Genomic DNA, 20,705 nt, shown 5'->3' on the forward strand with positions numbered 1-20,705 from the left:
CTGCAGAGGCTTCCTCTGTCTAGCAAAAGCAGATTAGTTGCTCAGTGCATGATCTCAGCATGAGATTGTGTGTTGCTGTTTTGTTTATTCATATTTATTTTAGAGGAGGGGGATCCAGGATTATCTGTATAGGACAGTGTCATCTACACCATCTGAACACTATTAATGACACTTTGTGTCTTAAAAATAAACACAATTGACTCTTCACTGGTTTTGGGGATTTTCTAATTATTAAATTAAAAGAAGAAGTGCAATAGAAATCTGAAGAACCTCTTGCCAAAGGTCCAATTTAGCAACTCATAGCATTTTGAAGAGGTAAGAACAGAAGTGACTCAGGGATCAGGGCGATAGTTGTGTCATTTTACCTTCAGATTTTCAGTCTGAAGCTAGTCAGATTGTTGACAGGTATTAACAGAAGTATTACTTAACAGCTTGGAATAAGATACAAAAGAACAGCCACAATCCCCCCTACCCCATGCCCCAAATGTTCTATAGACACTTTTCATGCTGGAAGCATAGAACATCTGTAGCCCCACTAAAATATCTCTCAGATGACTTTCCTGCCTAGCCCCTAAGTAGTGCTGAGTTGCTTTATTCTCTGCAGCATGGCCACCACAGGCAGGGACAAGCAGGAATGGCTGCAGCGTCTCCATCGTCGGCTGCTGCCAAAAGAGCGCCTCGGGAGCACAGGCAGGCTCTTAGAAAATGGAGTGCTTCTCTGGATGCGCTGATCCACAGGGGAGCAGGCTGGCACATACTCGAAAGAAGTGGTGAATAGGGGAGGCTAACCTCAAAAGCAAATCAGCTAGTACAAAGAATTTTGATGATAATGCCCCAGTGAAAGCTTATAAAGAATTAAAATATGACAACTGTCATAACAACAGAAAGTATTGTTAGAATATGAGATTGTTTCACTAATTTTTCCTGGCATCCCTGAGGATAAGCAGGCATTTTGGTTCTCTGTTTTTCATTTTGTGTGCCTGATATCAACCTAAGCATCTAAACTGCAGTGCTTTAAAACACAAACCTTGTAGAAGAATATCAAGCTGTGTGCAAACATACTGGAGATAGATTTGCCAGTGCAACATATTGTCTCTGGTTCAATCACTCAATTGCCAATAAAACCTCTGCAAACAAATGTGTCTTCAGTTTAAACAAGAATATAATAATACATATACTTTGAAACTGCAGAGCCTACATAAACTAAATAAATCATCAGGCCACAGCAAAGGAAAGGATTACTCTAACTCCAAACCTAATGATAAAACCAGTTTTTAAAGTGGTCCTTAACAAAGGACGGAAGAAAGTGTGGACAAAATCAGATTATTTGGATGCCCAGTGATTTCTTCTGGACTTGTGCAACTGTCTCAGCCCAAAGAGAACTCATCCATGACTGAGTCTCCTAAGCATTATTGCACTACAACCACATGAAGAAAATACAAAATTATTAGCACAGACTTAAAACCAATCTGTACAAGTCATATCTATAGCTGACACACCGGGAAAAACATAGGTATGTTTAAAGTGAAATAAATTTGTAAATACAAGAGAAAGACACGTTCCTCTTCTCTTTCTCACATAAATTCACAGATACACTGCTGGCCTTAATAAATGTTTTGAGAAGAGGAAGAAGTTGTCTTCACTTTCCATTAGTCAATTAAAAACTACTGTCAAAGGAACTATATTTCAGAAGGTATGAGTACATGTAATGTCAACTTCAGACTCTTTAAAAAGATTTCAGAGTTGCTATGTTAAAAAAGAGTGATAAAAATTAAATTTGATAAACCCTTCTTGCTTTCACTTGTTAGAGTTTTTGCTGTATAGATTTTAATTTCTCCATTATACCAGGCCTCCACTATTAGTCCCTGTAAATGCTAAACAGACAATGTCTGTGTAAATTTCCATATTTTCCTGCAACAAGGATCTCTGGACATTTGTGGTTTTCCATTAAATAGTCTGAAACATCATCAGCTAAAAAGTTTACACCATACAAAGGTGAAAACTCACAGCATAATCTATTTTTATAGTAACTAGTGTTTGGTATGGTCATGGTTTTGAAAAAAAAAGTTTGTTTTTTTCTTCACAGCTTTTGACAAGAAGAAATTGCTTTCATATTATTTCCCATATTTACAGGAATAAGAGTTACTAATATTAAATACAGATTTTTAACTGTACAAAAAATTGAAAACACACAGAAAAAAAAATAACATTTCAGACATGCATCTGTACTTAATTTTGTCTAGCACTTCCTTCTTTTTCTATAACTTTCTTTTCCCTCAGTTTTATTCTGGAACTCAATATTTTCTTGATATTATTACTAAGAGTTTCTTCATTCTTCTCCTCTTTGTCCAAGATTCTTCTGCTCCGTAGAAATTAGTCTATTGGTACTCTATTATTCTTCAAACCTTTTGATTATTTTCCATTTACTTATTTTTAACTATTTCTTCTCTTATTTTGTGTCTTAACAGGTAAAAAAATTGAAAGAGGAAAAAAAAAGTTTCATAATTCTCCAGTTGAAGATAAAAGGAAAGGAGGGAGAGTACTGCAGATGTCAATTGTGAAAATTACCTTGTCTCCGTGATCAACCAGGCCTTGGATTTATTGAACTACAGGGCACTCTACAAGGCCTATTTAGTTTCTCACATTTGTTTCACAGCACTGAACTGAAGGAACCGAATGATTTGAGCACGGTTATTGATTAATATTTTTTTTTGCAGATATTGTTCCAGGCACTTCGGGAAAAATATAGGTATGTTTAAAAGAAAATAAATACATAAATAAGATGGCACGCTGGACTCCCTCTCTCTTGCTCTTTCTCTCCCACCATATGTGTATCCATTAGCCCAGCTCTGGAAAGCTCTCTGAACAATTCATAACGATAGCAGGTACTTAGGGAAAACTATAGGCATATTTTAAACTAAAACGTATACATAAATAAGATAGTAAGGCAGGCTATATGCATATGTCAGCAGAGATGTGAAAGCTGTCTGAAGAATTCTGTCAGTAGCAAGTGTGCCACAGGGCAACTACGTGAACACTCAAATGAGATGGACCAAAATAATTCCTTCCCTGAGCAGTACCCTGCAAGAGCGTGACTTAGTGATACAAAGGACATTCACAGGACAACAGGGGATGTGAAAGCTCTGCCTGGAGGAGCACTGGCTGCTATTTTAATAAGATTAATTTTTTTTGGAATATTAAATCATACCTGAAATGCTAATGAAAATTCAAAAATTCAAGATTTCAGACTCACACTTAAAAGTTGTGTACATAAAAGTACAGAACTTTGCTATGTTGTCATGGTTTTGTAAGTTTAATTCATGGCAAGAGAAAAAAATTCTCCTTAAACTCTGCTTTTTGAAGTGACTTGGGTCATGAATGTCTTCTAGGCCCTGGTGTGTCTGTTACTACTTATTAAACACATTTTCTAAATGCCTTTGGCTAAATCACAGAGAGGCTCTAAGTACCATCCCAAAGAGAGAGTGAGTCTGCAACAGCTTCTGTTTCTCAATTCACACACTTCCCAGTTTCTCACTAGAGCCTTCGTGTAGACAAATCCTTCCTAGTGACTGAAGCAGATTTTCTACATCAAAAATGTCTCTTATTTGTGTTGCAATGAAGAGATTTCATATTTCAGTGTCAAACCATGTCACTACAAGACAAACATAAAACACTTTAATCTCAAACTATGTCTACACAACGTACTGAAGGTGTGATGACAGTACAGACATCCCTTCTAGTCTGAATTTAGCTAGCATGGGAAATGAGAAGAGCCTGCATGCGTAAGTGTAAGCTAGTAGAAACCTGATGGGGATGCACCCTTGGGCTGCTAAGGATTAAAAAGGAGCCATTCTTTGGGGTGGCAGATTCCTAACAGAGCCATCTCGTTTTATGGTCTGCCGGTTGAAGGGTTGACATGTAATGTTAGTACAGAACAACACATTTTCATTTCACATCACGTACATTTTTATTGATAATATATTGAGTTTTAATATTAACATATTCCAGGCAGAAAGCCTGCACTATCAAATTCTATTATGCTGGAAAAATCATAAATTTAAACAGTATGGTTTCATAAACTGTTAAGACTTCCTTGTTTCTCTTGTTTACTCATCCTGTTTCTGGCACTAGTGTGCAAATAGTGAGATTATCAGCCAATTGATCCATTATCTTCCTTCTTTTCTCTGACTGTACAATGTATAACCCAGTCTTTTCCTGGATTATATTACTGTCCAGAATTTATATCTGTTTATAATTTCTTGGGATTTTTTTTTTACAAGTCTGTGTATGTTTGATGCTAATAAATCTTCCTGGTTTATTTCATCATGCCCTTTTTTTGATAAAATAAACTGGTTTTGAAAAGAAAATATAAAAATATAAAAACATAGAAAATATAGAAAATATAGAAAATATAGAAAATATAGAAAATATAGAAAATATAGAAATATAAAATATAAAATATTCCTGTCAACAAATGGCAAACATTCAGTGACAGATGTCAAAAATAAAGGATAAGTTAGAACACTTCAGATGTTGCCTCATGTCAGAGTTTCAGAAGTCTACAACCATTGTACGTTTGTACATGGCCCCTGCTTTTGTGACATAATCAAATATTAAAAAAAAGACTAAAGATTATAAATAAAACTCAAAAGAAAATGTTGAAATTCTTAAATAAAATCTGAACATTTGTAAAAAACTTTCAAGTGCTACACTGATTAGAAGTAAACTGTTTCCCAGCTGTAGAGAGGATAAGATTTAATCTTATTATGAATCAGAATAGAAAGATCTAGAAATACGATTTCTGGTAAAATGGAAAATCAAGTTTTTGAGCAGGGCTATTGATCCTTATGCTAAGTGTGGCCTGTATGACATGAAAAAGAGTCAGGTTCAGCCTCCATAGGAGCTGGAAGCTCCACTTGTTTGATAATGAAGAAACAAGTAGACATTCTCTTTTGTTACAGTTCTAATTCACAGACTGTTCCATGTAACAGAATACTGATTACCTTAAGTGGATTTCACAGTTGACAGAGACCTTTGCCGGGAAGACAAGCTTGACAAAGGCAATTGAAACTTAGCTAATGAAGAATACAAGATCCACCTTTCAGGAATGTTAAGTAAGTGCTTTGCTTTTCATGAAAGGTACCTCTTTTATATGTAAAGTAACCATAGAAATGTCAACATTTCATTTTAAGACACCTTGCTAAGTTCTGCAGAGGGTTATCAAATTACCTTTAGGTTTTCCTTTTCTGTAATTACATTTATTCATAGAGCATTTCCTTGCAGTGAAGCTGCATGAACCATTGCTGAAAAAGGCACACTTAATGTTTGCTTAACACAGCTTAATCAAACCAGTCTTCATATTGACAATCACAGGATGGCAGAAATTTTTCTTGCAAATGAGGGCTATGCAGGTGTGTGTTTAGTTATTACACAGTTACGTGAAATACACAAAAGTGCAGGTGACAGCCAGTACCAAAAAAAATGTTCTTTTGGGATCATGTTACCTTGGGTGGCTCAAAATATGCAAATAACTACTGCCTTTGGTGCTTCTTGAGCTAATGCCAGCTCGGAATTAATATGAATTTGGGATGCTTTAGAGGCTACTGAGAAAGATGAGCAAAACCTTGCTTGTGTGGTTGGCCAGGGTTCTGCTTGTTCAGCCAGGATAAAAACCACCCAATCCAAAAGCTTTAAGATTAACCCCCTCCTTTTTATACAAAAAGTTGCTTCCTCAGTGTAGATCTGATGGTACTGCAGCATTCTTACACACCACAGGGCACACTGATGTGATCCTGTGCTACTGTGAGTATTTTATGGCTCACCTGCGTTTTTAAGGGAATTGAGTATTTAGGTTTCAGCACCAGTAAGATGTTTGATATGCACATAAATTAAAGTTGTTGAGGTAGTGGAAAGTTTCAAAGACTTCTTAAAGCCAGGAAGCAGTTTATTTTCTAGTTATTCCAGGTTTACTGAAGAAGCCAATCAGAGAAAGATTCCTTTGAAAATGATCTAGTTTAGAGTTTTTGCTCTCCCTTTTCTGAATCATGTCCTACATGATAGTTTCAATTATTTATTACAAGGCAATGGTAAAAAAGTGTTAATTAGCAAAGATGAAAAAGACCGACTCAATGGGAGCTCCTGTAAAGGAGCTCTCATTTCTAATGCCTGAGGTGACCACTAATTTACAGCTTTTGATAGCTAGCATGCATGGTTCACAGAATAAATTGGTCTTGGGGAAAATACACTGTACACCTTATTCGCTGTGGTTAATAAAGAAGATCTAGCTTTTGCTGTTGTTTTGCTTTTATTTTTTTAGTTCAGGCAATTTAGTTTTGATAAAATGGTTTAACTTGACAGTGTTAGAAATTAAAATATGCAACGAGAGAAAGAATGACACTGGAACTGCAAGATTTTCTCCATTCAGCTGAAATGCCCATACCCAGCCCAAGAGGCCAGCTCTAAAAATAATCATGCTTTTTTCTCATTTCTGTGCCGATGTCAGCTAGTCTTTTGCATCTTATTAAAAGCTCTTTTGAAAAGCTTTAAAAATACTAATATCCCAAGATCTTTTCTTTTTTTGTCTTAGTAACAGTAAAAAAGAAAAATAACACCAGATGATTATTCTAATAATGGGAATCATACAGAAGATTGAAACTAAAATTTCTCTTAATGCATCAAAAATATCTTCATACATTATGTTTTAATATTTAATCACAGCTAGACCTACACAACAGTGTGAAACAAGTTCCTTAACAAAATTAAGTATTTTAATTAATTAGAATACTGAACAAGGGTAAACAATACAGTGGTTAGAGGTCTAGTTTGACTCTTTTTTTTGCCTGTAATCTCCAATGGAGATATCAGCTTGCTTCTTGAAAGTTAGTACACAAGAATGCATATTTATCACTGGATAATCCTAACTGGATTTTATATAGATGTGGCTGATATGTGACTTGCATGTGAAGGATTCTGTCTCTCCCTCCCTGCCCCTCCTTTATTCCCAACTCTCCTCGTCATTAACTAACAAACAAACAAACAAACAGAGAGAAACACCATGAAAACTTCACAAATTCAAAAGATCAGCTAAATATGTCTTCTAATTTTGTTCATATGTTTTGGCATTTAACATTGCTAGGTCAAGAGAACCATGTTAAATTTTTAGTGACCACTATGGGAGACTAGGAGTTCCAAGGATCCAAGATGTGCTACGCATCACTCACAGCAAACCCTTCAAGGAAAGCAGGAGTCTCAAATTCTGAGTATTTTTTACTTTACCTCAGGTCATTGGCTTGGTGTTCAGGTGGTAGAAATTACTGGAATATTTTTTTCCAATGATATCTGAAAATGTGAAGTTTTTTGATGGAGTGCCTGTTCCATCAGTGCTAACCCAGAAATCCAGACTGTCCACCTACTTCTTTCCAGTTCTGCTGCTCTTGCTTATGCCTGTATTCTTCATGTTTTTTCCCCAACATCACAACCATGGAGGACCAATTCAAACCTCCAAGCAGATGAATTCACATGAAAAACTCACTCTTTTCTGAATTCTTTATGTTTAGATCTTTCAAGCCTTTCAGATCTTTCTCAATTAACACCTCTCCACTTAGCCTATTTTCCTTGTTTATTTGTTCATTTTGTTGTTGTTTTCTTTATTAATGAGATATTAATTGACAGTCTGTGATGTTTCTCATGCTTCAAGGTTTTTTCATCTCCTGATGAGCCTTGCTGAACATAAAATGAGAACAATGAACAAAGTCATTGTGAGAGTTAAACTAAAAAGAACTATAAAATGGTAAAGCCCAGAATCCACAGCAACAGATAAAAGATTAACATGATGCTGCTGTTGTGATGAGTTCATTATCACCGTGTTCTAGTCAGAACAAAGGTGTGAAAGGAGATGAAAGTTTAACAAATTTAGAGTGTGACGTGAAAATAAATGAGATAATCTCAGTCTATCCTAAATTGCTATGGGCTTCAGGACACTTAAAATCCAGGAACAACTAAAAGTCAGATACTCCCAAACTAACTGAAATAATTCAACTGTATAGATAGAAAGGTAAATTTACTGGTCTGAGTATCTGAGGTGCATGTCCTCACCTGGAGAGGAATTTTTGGAGCTCAGGTTTTTGAAAAGATGTCGTAATACTTGATTTTACTATTTTGATGGCAGAAAGTAATGATCTTCATTTAATTGTCATCCTGTTCTTCAGATTTTTAACATTCTGGAAAATATTTTGGATATTTAGCATTACTGAAGACAGACAGAGTTTTACAAACAGTGATTCTCTCCATTGTCTTATAGAGGCTTTCAGCCTTATTTTATTACTCTTTATTACCCTCTATGCATTGATCAGAAGGCCCATTAAGAGTAGATGTATAGTTCTGACATAGCTGAGGCTGGATGTCATGAATTTCATACCTGTCACCATGTGGCATGGCATTTCCTGTGCAAATTCATGCCTCCTGAAATTTCCCTCCTCTGTTTAAAACCAAAAGACATATGCTTTTTTTTACATATTTGCATGTCTTCCCATGCAAAGTCTTTATTTTACCAAAAAGGGAAAGGACTAGTAGGTGATTTCAGAGATTGTGCTCTGGTATTTCTTTCAGCCAGGGCCAGTGCCAGCATCAAACAATAAAAAACAACTTGAAAGTACAGAGAGCAGAGGGTATCATCCGCTGATGTTGAGGTGAGAGCATTTTTTTAATACTGATTCTTTTCTCTTTCACTTTCTGGTGGCGTTAAAAAACGTGTCACTCAGTTTTAGAGACTGGTTCTGGGAGTAGGCAGTAGGCTTAACCAATCAGGAAATTAGAGTCCCTATCATGCAGCTTCTCTAGTGAATCACAGAAGGGAGTGAAACAAAGCAAAAGGGATTTATTAAAGATAAAATTTAATTAAAATAACAGAATATGAAATATAATAAATATTAAAATAAAGCATTGTCTTCTGGGGCAGGTAGTGACATGAACATGGGATTAGTTTTAATAAGGTGAATAACCCTTCACTAATACGAGTATTGGGGTCAGAGTCTAGCCTAAGCTTTTGAATATTTCCTTGGGTTCAGACTTTTCTTTTCCCAGGTATGAAACAGTCAGCTTTTTTCTCTTCTAGCTGCACATAATTTTGAAAATTGTTTGGCAGACAAAAAAGAAATAATAATTGAAAACTTCTAGTCTCTGTTTCATAAGGAGGGGGAATTAAAGCCTATTCCATTTTAATTAAGTTCTTCAAGTTTCAGTTGAGATACCAGAAGTACCATTGGTGCACCAGAAGACACGAAAAAATGAGTTAACTCATGTTCCTGTACAAAAGTGGATGACAAGTAAAACTAAAATGGCAAGGCACATTATGCAGATTTTTTGTGACTGGCAGTTAAAGATTTACATAAAATTAAAATAACCTTTAAAATTAGGACAACGAGGTCACTCTAATGTGATCTGAATTACTGAGCTAATGGTATTCTTATCCTTCCATGTCTTCTAGCCACTGCTGCTGAAAATCCAAACCTGTGAAAGAGCAGTTAAGTTGGAAGAAAACCAACTGAGAAAACTATCCCATACTTCATTGGTGGTACATCTGAAGGCAAAATACAGTTCTTAAGTAGTTACTTAAAGCCAGAAACTATTACAACTAAAAATAAACAAAATAGCTATTATTTCATATTACTCTTCCTTCTACATTTCAGACCAGTGGGGTTTTTATGCAGACAGAGATTTGATTTTGGTGTATATTAATATATATTAATATACTATAAAAAACAAGACTGCAAGGTCATCAGTTAAACAGCAGTAATGAAATTAGCAAATAATACTTAATTGATTTTCTGAAAAGTAAAGTCAGGATCCAGCTGCATAAAAGGTACTTTTATGCTGTACTAGTAGTGAAAACAAACCCAAAACTGGATTAAGTGGCCAGCTGGGGATACTGACCCCATAATTGAAGACCTGAGTGGTAAACAAGTATTTTAATTACCTCAATGAAAAGAGTGTCCAGGGGGAGAGGGGAGGAGTGACCAGAGTACATGGTATTCTGGCAGTCTTCTAAAGATCCAATCATTGCTCAAGAGTATAAATTAGAGGAATCATAAAGAATATAGAATCTTTAGGATTTTATAATCTCATGTTTTCCATTTCAGGCTCTCCAATGGATGGCAGAATCCAGGCTACTAGTTGTAAATAACCAGGTATGCAGACTTCCTTGCTTTCAGGACAGGAATTTTAGCTCTGTTTCATGAGTGTGTCTCTTTGTTCTTTGTGTGGGAGGCTGTTTTTCACAGTCTTTTTATGATAAAAACGGTGACACTTTTTATTTAAGGTTTCAATATGGTTGTTAGATGTGATTTGTCTAAATTCATGATTAAACAAATTATATATAGTTGTCTATGAGCTTTTCTTCCTATTAGAGAATGCTTCCAGACATGCATAAATACATACATTTGCTTGCAACCTGTGTACATCTATAGGTACATATTTCTTAAGTAACTTGATTCATACACTCTGAACATTGGGCGGTGTTCACAGTGATGACTGTAGGATACCTCCATCTCAGTATTTTGTGCAATGATTTGGATGTAAGCACAAAATCAGTGCTGATACAATGTATGGCTGATGCAAGGATTGGCTGAGTGGTAAATAATTATAATCGGTCCTTGCATTTGTCTGGAATGATCAGTATTAGAGTGGTTATCTTTATGTGGCTGGTGCGGGGTCTGTCTGTACTCTGAGGCAGCCAGACGCCTGCGAGCTCCAATTCAAAGGCAGGCGGATGCAGGCAGCCTAGCCAGGGTGTTTGAACTCTCAGCACTGCTCATTAGCTCATTGAGCTCACGGCCCCACTGCTCCTCGCTGCACAGCCCCTGTTTGCTGCTGTCTGCGTTTGGAGTGTTAGTAGAAAGCATTTGTGTCTTCCTTAAAATCCCTTCACCCTTGATACTCTGGGCTCATTACAGCAAAATCAGTTTTAAAAGAAAAAATGCAATTCTTTTCATCTTAATGAAAAGGAATTGGAGTCCTACCTGTAGCACAGGGGACTCGGCAAAGGTTCCTAAGGACAGACATCTGTTGTGGGGATTATATTGGATAAACAAACTTAGGTATGGAAAAAATTTAATTAAAATAAAGCTATCTTACGGTCTTCTAAACTCAGAAATAATGGACAGGAGCAGTTAGGTGGTGATAATCCTTTCAGATGGCACTGAAGGTAAGGATGCTTGAAGGTTTTATCCTGATCTCATGTCCACAATAAAACAGAGAAGCTGAAAAATTATGAAAATAACAAGTCACAAATACTAGGCAAATTTTTTATAGTTAAAAAAAGTCTCAGTCTCTTTGGTGTTCTCAGCAAAAGCATGGGGCAAAACCTGATTATAGAATTCTATGTGAAAAACAAGAAAATACTGAATTTTGAAAAGTTATTTTTTATTTCTTGGAGAAAGGTCTATCAAGCACCTGAGCACCATGCAAACAAAGGTATGGTTGCCTCACAAAGGGGCATTAGCTGAGGTGATTTTAACCTAATGACTTCAGATTGGGTTGTCAGAGACTGTAATAATATACTTGTGTATGTGTATGTTTGTTAAGCTGTGAAGATTAACTGTGAGGCAAATGAAAATCAAGATCTCTCTTTCTTTGGGCAGAAGACCTGGGAGTAGGTGAAATGTAATACCTCTGGTACTGAAGAGTTCAAACTAAATTAGCTAACGCTCCCTTCTACCTTTAATATCCACGAATCTATGTATTCTTATGCTTCAAGAGCATATTAATGCATCATTTACAACTAGAAGCATGTTTGTGTTTTAATGACACGTTTGTCCCGAATACGTGGTGTGTGACCATGTGTGTTACCGTGATATATTAAAACTCCCACAGCCATGTCATGTCTCCCAGATGCAATATTGCAACCTGTATTTGCTTAAGCACTTCAGCTATGGAACGTGGTACATTTCCTTCTCTTATCAGCACAGATTTGCAGAATTCACTTACATACAAGTCTGTAGAGAATAAAAGAGTACTTCAGGTTCCATAAAAGTTACACTTAATGACTATTTTGATTGCTGTGGTTTTCACCTCAATTTTTATGTTTAAGTATTCAATGCATTTCTTTCCAATCTATCACAGGAGAGTTTTACCCAAAATGATGCAGTAATCAAACTGGCAGTTTTTTACTTTTCAGTTTCTCATCCTGAATGTAGCTAGCTTATTATTAGCCTGTTAGCACTATTGCTTGTTAATTACTGTTTGTTAATTGGTTTTTAACTGGATTACTAGTAAACCTTCCAGTAGTCCCATATAAAAGAGGATCTAAAAAGAACACTTTTCAGTTGCTTTAAAAATCAAATCTAAAATGAATGGTCTTTCTCATAAGTCTGTGTAGAAATAGAAGCATACTGACAAATAAATGTACTGGGCTAAATAAAAAATTCGGTTTTTAGTTAAAAAAACCCCGTGTTTGCTTTTCTCAGCCTAGGGGAAATGTCAAAAGGTCTGACATACAGAAAAAAAATACCACACACCCAGAAAATCATCTCTTTTGAAGTTGCTGCAGTTAAGGCACTCTTAAACTTGGGTATCTAAAATTAAAAAAATGTAGCTAAATGTTAAAATCTTTTCTATTATATAAAAAGTTCTTATTAGTGGAGTCTGATATGGACACACAATGTGACAAATATTAATAAGCCACTTAGAGAATAAATATCTAAAAATTTAGTAAATACACAGTTTCTAAGCAACTGAAGCCATCATGTTCCTCTCCATGTTTCCATTCTAGATCTGTGTTCCACATTCGTTCTCCTCACTAGCACATTTTGACATTGACTGTTCTGCAGTGATATTTGAATTGAGTTTTTGCCTAGGAGCCATAAGTTCAGACACTATATACTCATTTTTAGTACAATCTGTGACCACAAAAGACACACAAGAAACTGTTTTTCATTTCCATTTTGACTCTGCAGTACAATTACCACAGTTCAGTCACCTTGGACATTTCATGCCACATTTCTGTCTTACATTTTCCTTATTTCATGAATGCTTCTTACTATATCTTTCTTCATAAAATATTCTATGAAGGCTTTAAATGAAAGGTGAAATATGGAATTATTTAAATCAGGAGAAAGGCTAAAAAGCTGCAGGGTAAAGCTGCCACTCAAAGGAAGCTTAGCAAGCTGGAAAAACCTCATGAAGCTCAATACAGGAAAGTGCAGAGCCTTGCACTTGGGATTCAGTATTCCCGCACACCTCTGCTGTCTGGTTGCTGATGAGCCGTGGGGTTATCTAGAGAGGCTGGAATGCACGTCAGAGATTTTGACTGGGCCAGGCCCTGAGCAACTTCATTCAACTCCAGAGTGGAATCAGGGTTGAAGTTGTTTTGAGTCAGGTGCTGGACAAAACATCTCCAGAAGTCCCTCCTGAAAAAAAAAACAAAATAAAAAATTCCATGTCTCTGTCTCAGCACAGTTTCTTTCAGTGTTGTACCTGAAAGAGCTACAGTGGCTCTCGGAATTTGAGCACACAATGGAGTTACACATTCTGCCTCTTATATTCCCCTCCAAAAATACATGGTAATTTAGAGTGCAAAAGAAAGGTGTTGTCTCCTCATTTTACTGATTTTTCATCTCTTAAAAATACAACTGTAAAGAATGTCTTTCTTCCATGATTAGATCTGAAATGCCACGAAACTACGCAGCAGGTTGCTCTCTCTCAACTATAAATTTTATTGCTACTACTTCCCAAGTTCTCTACTAAACATGGACAGCTTGTGAAGTACTTCAACCTGTCTGGCTTCTGACAGGGCTTTCTACAAAACTGACTTATCCAAGAACACTCTGTAGCTTTCATGACTATCACCCCACAAACCTTACTTCTTTGGAAAAATCCAGTGGGAATCACAGAATAACAGCAACATTAGCTGAAGTCCATCTTTCTGTGGAAGAGCACACAAGCAGAATTTACTTTTGTGTCACAACTCTGAATTTGGGAAGAATACTGCTCCAAATTTTGTATGAATGATCAGACTACTGCAACCATTAGAATACATACATACATTTTTTCAGGAGAACACAGGTAAAGATCAGACACTGTCTAAAAAAATAAAACAAAGAAGACCCTTACTGCTAAATATATTATTTAATAGCTATTGATAATGACATAAATTGAGCATATGGGGTTTTTAATCTACTGCTAATAAGAATAATAATATTGATGATGATGAAGAAAAATAGTTTAATACTGTTCTATCTAGCTTTGCACTAGATATGCTCTATGACTTGGACACCACTATAGGAAATCCAGGTTACATAAGGAAATATTGAATTTGTGTCAGGAAAACTGCTTACATGGTAATACACATATTGACTTAATCAAAAAATGCAAAATGACTGTGCTTTATAACACTTAGAAGATCATTAGACTTAGTATCTCTCTGCTGACATATTAACCTTTCTACAACCATGGCAATATATACTTGTCAGGGGTGGTTTTCTTTGGGTTTTGTCTTTTAGTAAATATAAGGTTAAACAACATAACTTTGACTTTCAAAAAGCAGTTATATTGGGATTGTTGGATATGATTTTACACTATGAATATTTAAATGTGTGCCAATATTTCTAAAATGATGGAACCATAGAAATTAAATGTATTTTTCTTCATGGCTTCCCCACAGTTTTCTCCATCTGTTTTTTTTAGGTGCTCCAATTTCCATTAGGTTAAAGATTTTACAGCACAGACTGTTTTTCTAGAGTTTCTGATGTCAAGTTTCTCCAGAGTCACATTAACAAATTACAGATATGTGCAATATGCTTTCAAAATACATAAACCTGGTATTCCTTGAGAGAATTTTCTTGCCAGTATATTGATTAGGAAAATGTTCCTTAATACTATCTCTTTAAATTATCACTGTTTAGTTAGGTATTATTGCTGAATTCAGGATTGATTTCTTATGTCAGGATACATTGGTCCAGGCTCTCACCTATTGTAGCCAAGTTTTCTCAGAATAAAAACAGAGTGAGGTGACCTTGGATTCTGGCGATGCTGGATGCCAGCTGATCCAATAGTTAAAGGCCAGAGGAGTACAAAAGTTATTCCAAATCATTTTAGTTGCCAACAGCAGATTGAGATTGTCCAGGTAGACCTATCAGCTTTGTGGAGAAAGGCTTTTCCTTTTTAGGAGTTATTATGAAAGTTCTACGTTCTCAAATTTCCTCCAAAAAAATACTTCTGCTGCAGAGCTATTGAGCTGGAAGTGTCTCTGTTTTGGGGGAGATTAAGTACTGCTGGCGTAGTCCACTGACTTCTGCACTAAAATTGTAGTCCCTATTTTGAACAGTCACCTCTCTATTGAATTAACTACACCTCTAGCAAATATTTGGACTCATACCTTTTGTTTCTTTGGAATGAGAACTAAATTGATCTATAGGCAAGATAATCCATATCTCTAGGGCTATGAAATAACAAAAACTGCACCACTAGTGTTTCTGAAAACTATTAAAAAGATGCAGTGAAGAAATAGACATATTAGAATGTTCAGCAATCTTCTGGTTCTCTTGTTCAAATTACAATTTATGGGAGAAAATGGCTACAGTAGTCAAGAGTGAAATCCACAGAATGGAGACAAAAGGTCTCAGTTTCTAAAGCATGCCAAAGAACATAAAATGAGATCATATTATTCTGCTGAGCTTCCAAATTCACACGGCTAGATTTTACTGTCATTAACTTGAGCAATTATTGAAGGAATTTCTATGGTGCAGCAGAGCACAGACCTAAACTCTCAATTCATAGTCATCCATTTAACATTTCTGCTTTCATCAAATATGTGGTTTAGACATGATTAAGAAATAAAGCTACAAAACCAGTAGAAAAAAGCCTTCTATTGTAACATGTCTTGCCAAGAGGAAACCAAATACTGCAAAATAGCACTCAAAGAGATGCAGATGTTTGAGTCTGTGCTTTGGATTTCTGTGAATTTAAGAAGGACAGAAGCTTAAGTTAAAAAAAAAAAAGAAAAAGAAAATGATAATAACAAAATGAATTTGTGCATACTTACCCAAGGTGACTGATATGCATGTAATGAATGCATCATTGAATGATTTTTTGTCCTAGCACCATCAGGAAAAAAGAGCCTTCCATTTCCTGTTAAGAAAATAAAATTAGTTCCACCCAATACTGACCTTTTACTAGTTTAACTTTCCCAGAACCCTTCAGAATAATTATTTTAAGAAGGTGATCAGTAATGACAGTATCTAATACAATGATGTCTATAATGCATCATCTCCTACACCAACAAAATGATAATCGTTACAAAGGACTTGCCTGCGGTGTTCTCTATTCCCATGGCAGAAGGTAATGACTGGAGAAATTCAATATTGGGTCTAAGTTGCAGCTTCTTCAGAAAGAAAAGGGATGAACATCTTGGAGAACTGAAAGAGCTGCATAATCAATGGCTCTTCTCTTACGTTGCATGTGGTGAATGGGAAATAATAAAACAATAGATGTGTCTTATGTTTGAATTCAGGATCCATCATTTCACAGGTTCACAGTCATTATTTGGTCTACATAATTATTCTGAACATTTGAATTAAACTAAGAATAATTGAATGGGAAAATGAGCTGAACCTCATCTCAAAAGAGGACTTGGCTACAGTTAGAAAATATTTTTGCATGTATACCTTAAGTTTGTATGACCATGGAAATAGGAAGTAATGTATACATCCACTATTTTCAGATGTTACATCAGAGAATAAAGAAATAGTGAAAAAGTGGCAAGTAATCCCCCAACCAAAAAAAAAAAAAAGACAAAAAAAAAAAAAGGACTTTTTTTTAAGGAATCAGTTTCCCTGTCCAGTTCAGTGCTAAGCTGTGGATACAGTGGTACCAGCACAGCACCAAGAGGGGCAGGGGGCAGTGGCTGGAGATAAGGACATTTAAGCCAGGATTGCCTTCAAAGAAATTAACGTGGCACCCTTCTTCAGGGGGAGAATTCAGACCTCAGGAAGAGTCCGTGCTCCTCATCTAAATGAGGCAGCAGCTCAAAACCTGCCATGCGTGGGCTGCGCTGCGACCCCAGTGCCTGTGAAAGCACTCTGGCTGTGACCACTCTCACCCCTAATCTGATCCCTGAAAACCAAGCCTTAGAAGATGTATAAAGTACTTACTCACTTCTGAACATGCTTTAAAGCTATCCCTTGGAGCAGATGGAGTTTATTTTGTAATCTCTGTACGGCAGCTGAGTGACAAAAAATACACTGCAATGCAGTCCAGGTTCAGTGTTTTCCTTCAAATTATTTGAAATATAATAAAAATTACTTTGTCTAATCGAGGCACCCTTTCCTGTCCAAAGGGAGAGGTTAAGTTATTGTCAATGACATTTGGTTAAATATTTGCTAATTTATTTTTCATTAATGGATGTATTTGTTAGTCCCTGAGATAGCCTCAAGAACTCAGCACTAGAAAATCTTTGACTGTCCTATTTATAAATGTTTTAGTGATCTAATCAAAGTAAAGGAACAATGGACTATGATTTAAGTAAGCATTATAAAAAGAGCTAGTGAACAGCTAGTCTTATCTTTGCACCATCTATTTTTGAGTAATTTTGAATAAGAATGAATTCCTTAATTTCAGTCTGTTTGGAAATAATTTATGAACAGAATTAGGACAGACATTCTTGAATATATTAATTTTTGTTTCCTCAGTTCTAACAAATGTTAAAAATGAAATTTTTTAGAAAATATATCCTCATTTCAGCCTGAATTTCTCATGGAGAAGAATGTGACACAATCTGGAAGCCCGTTTTTTTATCTTGTTTTTCCAGAAATTGGGACAACTCAAAGTGGAGAGTGAGGGGGAAAGAGGCTTTATACTATTCTGTACTAAGAACATAACATTATAATATTATATAAATTCTTTATCTGTGTATTATAATAAGAGCTCTATAGTATCATTCCATAATGACTTTACTTTTTAAAATTTAACATGTACTTGAAAAGAGGAACAGAAGTCTTGATGGTGTACTTCAGTTACCACTTACTTATTTCCACATAATATATGCTTTAGCTGACTTTACTTGCACTTTGGCTTTTTATGGTAATTGCCTACTTATCCTGTTCTCATCAACTAATCAGGAGTAATTATTACATCTCTAATTGACCAACAATAACTACTGTATCTTCTTCTGCTAATTAAAGGCTTGTTTAGGAGAATATTTAATTTGCTGTAGTAACTTTTTCTTCTTGGTGAGCAAGTCAACTTATTCATTATATTATTATTTTTTATTTTTATTCTGCTTGTATGAGGCAGTGCATGCAAAGTTCCTTAAGAAGATTATGTATAACACCTTATATCTGCCATAAAAGGGCTCAGCTGAAGCTTATGTTATTGTTAAATGCCTTGTAAAAGGAATCTGTGACAAAGTTTCAGTTACGATATGGAAAAAATTCTAGCACAGGAAAAACTCAAGAAAATAAAATTATTTTTACCACAGATAATTTGTTAGGGATCTTATTTTAGGCTAGTTCCCAGCTTACACAGCCTTTAATGAGATCCCAAAGATAACATCATCTTGGTGGAGTCAGAGCTCTTTGGTCATAATGCAAAGGTGACAGTCACCATCAGGCAGAGCTGTCCTCACGCCTCTAAAACTTAGTGATTTCAGTCATCTTGGAAGTTGGACTGAAGCAGAGGAGGGAGCAAGGAGACCACCCTGGGTACTCTTCTACCACACAAGCTCTTCAAGAGCGCTGGTACTGCTGCCATGCACAGAAGTAGGCAATTTACAGAAATCTCTGGGGACATGCTCTGAAGATGTTCATGGAGGGGAGCCTTCACACCCACATCCAAGCAGTGTCTGGAAAGTCAGGTAGCAGCCTCAGTTGTATGGCCAGAAAATGACATGATTTCACATCCAGTTCCTAGTGTTATCACTTCTTGCCACAGACAGAACACTGATTTGGCATTGCCTAGTCCTCAGATTTAGCAAATCTGTGTGTAGGGATGAGCAAATTATGTTTAACCTCATCTTAGTTCCATGAGCTATACCACAACTCACAAGTTAAAGACTGTGTAAGACCCAAGAAACCACACTTCCCATAGTGCAGACTCGGAAACTGAGAGCTGCATAGTTTCTTTGTTCAAGTGTTAAAGGTCCACTGTTGCTTCTGTCAGAGTTCCTAAAAAAGTGCACTCTCACATCATTCCCCCATGCATTACAATTTATATACGCTCATGAACCAAGACAATGTATGTGAGCTCAGCCTGTTGACAAAAAGGAAGAGGTCAATAGATATTTGGGACTCCACAAAGCATCATCTGGGAGTTACAGAACTACAAAATAAAGTCCTTCATATTTTCTTCCTAATCAATTATTGTTAGTAAGTTAAAATACTAGGAAACCTTTGCCTTAGTCTTACAATATCTGAAGGGGAAAAAAATCTTTTTTAATACACCCAAGAGCTTATTTTTTTTTCAGGGAAGATTATCTTTCTGTCTTTCTGTGAAGAAGACAAGGACATTTTATTCTTACAGAAATCTCTAAAAATAAGTGTATTACAACAGAAAATAGGGCCAAAGAAACATGCTTGGCATAAGGTTGAGAAGATTTAAACTGTGTGGTATGTAGCATAATAAATAAAATCTTTTTTTTTTACTGAAAAGAATGAGCTATTCTGCCTGACCTTGGTCAAATTAGAGTGGTTTTCACTCATAATAAACTACTGGCGTTGTCTCTGAAAGGCCACACCTTCCATAAGCAGAGACCTTCATTTCCCTTCCAGCAGCCTGGGAAGCATGGGGGGCCTTTTGAATGTAGGAATGTTTTTTTTTCTGCTATTCTGAAAATTAATCTGCAGCTTATTTAAAGGAGAGTGCCATTTTGGAATCAAAACTAAAGCAGTGCCATTTCACCTCCTGTGTGATGCTTCTGTAGTTCAGGTTCTGGAAGTGCACAGGGTATTTTTGTCTTGGTATGTCAGTTTTGCCGCATGAGGGCAGCTCCTTATTTCCAGTAACAGGTGATCCTTGGAATCTCTCCAAGCTGTAGTAGTTGTATCTGACCATGTGCTTACAGGAGAGGGGATTGTCATGTTGTGTTTTATGTGTGTCCTTGGTCTTGAACATTTACTGCTAGATCTGAACAACTTGGCCTGTTCCTATCTATGAAGGCAGAAGAGCATGAAGTCTGTTTCTGAAGGAAGACTTAAAAGGAAAATAAATCCAGGATCCTTCTAGCAGCTGGAATGGAATTAATTGGAATAATTAATAAATGCTAAATATCATATTGAGTTGGAAACAGCTGGTTTGAATATGAAGAAGCTTAAAAAAGATACATAAGAAACTTTCTGTGATTGGGAGAGAGAGCTTAAAAGTGCTTTTTGGCCTAACACACAATTATTTCATACTAAGTTACATATAATAGTAGTTGTAACATACAATTATTTCATACTATTTCTAACAACAGACAATTAAAATGAGAGATGGAGAACTAAGCACGAGCCAAAGGGGTAGCAAATCCTCGTAAATAAAGCGAAGGTTCCCAGTGCGGTGGTTTATAAGAATGAAGTAGACTCAATTCTCCCTATTTGGACCTATTTCTTAACTTTTTCGAGGAAAACCAAAACCACTGAGGGGTTGCAGCTCAAGCAGTCTTGCTAGAACATCTAACATGGCTGGTTCTGAAGATTCTCATTGGAAGTAGAACATGTTTCTAGCACCCCAAGCTGATT

Source organism: Corvus hawaiiensis, chromosome 5 (genome assembly GCF_020740725.1).
Source record: "Corvus hawaiiensis isolate bCorHaw1 chromosome 5, bCorHaw1.pri.cur, whole genome shotgun sequence".
In the NCBI taxonomy this organism is placed as follows: Eukaryota; Metazoa; Chordata; class Aves; order Passeriformes; family Corvidae; genus Corvus; species Corvus hawaiiensis.